The sequence below is a fragment of the Vitis vinifera genome, chromosome 2 (assembly GCF_030704535.1).
Source record: "Vitis vinifera cultivar Pinot Noir 40024 chromosome 2, ASM3070453v1".
In the NCBI taxonomy this organism is placed as follows: Eukaryota; Viridiplantae; Streptophyta; class Magnoliopsida; order Vitales; family Vitaceae; genus Vitis; species Vitis vinifera.
In genome coordinates, this window is record NC_081806.1 from 716,595 (window position 1) to 720,646 (window position 4,052).

Genomic DNA, 4,052 nt, shown 5'->3' on the forward strand with positions numbered 1-4,052 from the left:
GTTAGTTGTTAAGAGAGAAGATTATCAAGTCTGTGTTAAAGTGCCAGTGATTTTTTATTAAAGGGGAAAGGGTTATATTAAAATATGACATTAAAACTTCAACTAATGTAATAAATACTATCAGAAGTCTCTTAGCGCAACCCTACGCCTACTACTTAATAATTTAAGTTTTTAAAACGATTTTCTAAAAAATCATTTTCAAAAAAATTTTAAGGATTTTTTTTTAAAAAAATTAAAATTTTGAATCATTTTGAATCTATTTTTTACCTTTTCAAATATTTCTTAAAAATAACTTTTATTTACAATGTTTTATTTTAAAGCATTCTCATATTTGTATAAATATTTCTTAAAACAAATCCCAAAAATAATTAAAAATATGTTATAAAAAATACTATAACAACCCCATAAAAGAATATTTTAATAAATCACCAAACTTGTGTTTTTTGAGTCTGAAAAATAATTTTTTATTTTTAAAAAACAATTTTTAAACAAGCTTTAAGCTTTTAAGCTGGCATCAGCTTCTGAAACTAAAGGTTGGTACACATTATTATACAATTGATGAATAACTTATACTTTTGGTTTAAGTTGTAGCTTAATATATTATTAGACTCTTGTATTTCAAAAATAAAATATATGACAAAACCAGATGTGGATCAACTCTTTCTAATTTTATAACATGAATTCTGAACAAATCATTAATTGATTTAGTTAATGAAATGACGATTGTTTACCAAACCCCCTATTTTTGTGTTGGGAAACATTTTCTATTTTGAAGTCTACATACATAAGGTGATACGAATCAAGAGTATGTTTGGTAGTGATTCTAAGAAGTGTTTTTAATATTTATAATACTTGAAAATTTTCATTTTTCAAGTAATAAATGTTAGAAACACTTCCTATAATCACTGTCAAATGCACTCTAAGTAATACTTCAAATGCATCCACACATGCTCAGCCCTTAATTAGTTGAAAATTTTAAGATATTGATTATCTTTTCAAAGCTTTCTGTTTTAACCCTTAATATATATAATTAAATTAACTCTTACTCTATGTTTAATTCCTTAAAAAATTTGAGGAAAAAAAAGACTTTTTTTTTTAAATCAATGTTGATCTTCGTGCAATTTTTGATGAAGAAATTATAGAAAAACAAAAGAAACATACAGATTTAATGTGGTTCAATGAATTGCCTACGGGAATAAAGAAGAAGACTTTCACTATATGTCAAATTAGGATTACATAATAGGATATTTATACTAATCCTTAACCCCTTGGGGTTATCCTGCACTTGGAAGAAGAAGTAGAAAAAGGAATAAATATAGCGATAATTTGATTCTTTGCCGCCGTAGTAAGTAGTAAATAGGAGAGAAAATAGAATTTGTTTCTTCGTCTTTACAAAAAAAAAAAAAATAGGAGTAATTAACTGTGACATGTTCACTAAAAAAAAATCCTTTAATGAAATTTCAAAATTACCCAATACCCTTGCACCCCCCAACCTATTATTTGCCTTTGTCCATTTTTTTTCATATATGTCTTTCCCTTGATATGAGTCACGACAATTAATAGATTATTTTTATTTATTTCTTCAAATCCATTTTTTTTATATGTAAAAGATAAAATAAATTTAAAAATATAATGGTTTGTTTTATTTTAAATTTATTTGAGTGATTAAATTAGGATAAAAAATAATATAAAAAAAATAAAAAGAAAGAAAGAAAGAAAGAAAGGTTTCCCCTAAGAAAGTTTTCTGAAATAATTTTTGAGTGAAGAGTGTTTCTTTTGTTTTTTTCACACATTCACTTAGAAAAATCTCTCTTTTTTAATAGTAAAGGTAACTTTATTTTCAATAAAAAAATTATAGTGAAAGGATTAAATAATTCTCAATTTTAAAATACTCATTTTTAATAAAAATACCTTTATCTTTTAAAAGGGATATGTGGATGAGGACAAATTTTGAATCATTTCATTCCTTTTAAAAAATTCTTTTAAATTTGGTTGAATCTTTTCAACCGTGTGCTAAATTAAATTGTGGACCTCGACCTTTCATATTCATCCATACATTGAGAAAGACTATGCCTCCTATGTCTACCAATCAAGATCATGATACCACGCAGCTGGATTTTTTACCATTCTAACTTTACAAAATCCTAGACTAATAAACTTTAGAAAAATAAAAAATAGATATAGATTTTAAAAAGTTAATAAATTATTTTGTTTATGCTACTTTACTTTAAGTTTCTTATATAAAAAGTAAATAATTTTAAAATATATAAAATTTTAACTGATTTTAATTATATTTGATTTTTTTCACATTTCTTATTATAAAATGAAATATGAGGAAATCATCTTTGTTAATATTTTTTTTGGGAACCAACCATAATATTTTAAAGTATATTATACTTAAATCATTGAATAAGAATATGAACATTAAAGAAGAAGATACAAATGTATAAAAGGATTATGATATAAAATAGTGGGACAAGGTATAAAATAATAATGTTAAAATATTTGGTTTTTGTAGGATTATAAATGAGATTAGAAAATATATTTTTAGATGAGATATTATAATCCCATGAATATATTTAGTTTGCATGTGAAGTAGGATTTTTAAATCTTATTTTGGGGACTAGAAAATATTATTAAAAGAACTTATTTACCTAATCTCTAAATGTAGCAATGAAATTTACTCATATTTGATTCCAATAAAGTATTAAAAAGAGAGAAAACCAACCACAGGGAAAATAATTTTTTTTAAATACAAAAGTAAATTAAATATAATTAAAGTTAATTAAAAAATTATAGATTTTTAAATTATTTAATCTTGGCAAGACCAATAGGCAAAGAACAATTTTCAAAAAGGCTCTCCAATAATACACAATAATGCAAGTTAATTAAAAATCAATTTTTTTTATAATAAAATCAAACATGAATAAATAATTTCTTATTTTTTTTTTCACTTTCCTTATAACTTTTGGGGAATAAAAAATAGCCTAAATATCCAAATTATAAAGGGAAAGAATAGGGGAGATGTTAATTATGACAAAGGCAATATTAATGATGGTAAGGACAAAGTATTTCCGCCCCTTACGAGGGAATATTTTCTTAGATACCAAACATTGACGCTACAAAATTATTAATCTTATCATCTTATGATGATCTTTGGGTCCTCTTTATTTATTTATTTTTTATTTAAATACTCAGTGCAAAACACAAACTTTGCCTATTAATTTTATTCTTAATATAAAATTATAAAAATCATATATAAAAATAAAAATTATTATGTATAAGGGTTATAAATAAAGAAAACAAATTACAATAAATTATTATATATTACCTCCCTATAAATAATATATTTATATATAAAAATTATTAATTCAAGTTGAAAATATCTTGCATTTAATTATTAAATATAATTTATTTCTTAAAATAATTTAGAACGGTTTTAAAACTGTAGGCACCCATATTTTTTGGACATTGATATAAAACGGCATCGTTTCATGACCGTGACATTGGTGCAGCCGTACGGGCAATTTTCTCTTCTCTCTTCATTTTTTTCTCTTTTTGAAACAAGTCATCATAAAACGCAGCGTTTTGTGGCAAGGACTGGAATCGCATGCAGTTGATAAGTCTGCAACCCGCAGTGCACAGGACACTGTCAAAAAGACGCATAAGGATCTGCTTTTCTCTTCAGCAGAGAAGACGAAAGCTGTGTGGTAAGTTCTTTCAATTTTCTTCTCTTTTCCACTCGATTTTCTTTCTTGATGAATTGAACTCAGCTGATATGGTCGAAATATTCCATCTTTTCAAATATTTTTTGCGCTTTGAATTCTTTTTCTTTTTTAGATGTATGATTTCTCAATTTAATCTAATATGTGAAATTGTATGATTTGAATTCTGTTTGAGAGATGGAGAAGTTTCTTATGAGTAGTTGCTTCTTTTTTTAGTAACCTTCCAACTTAGGTCATTGGGAATTCTTACGAACATCGGAATTGTGAGATTGAAGCGAAAGCTTTTGTTGGAAAATCATCTTTCCTAACAATCTGAAGAAGACGATG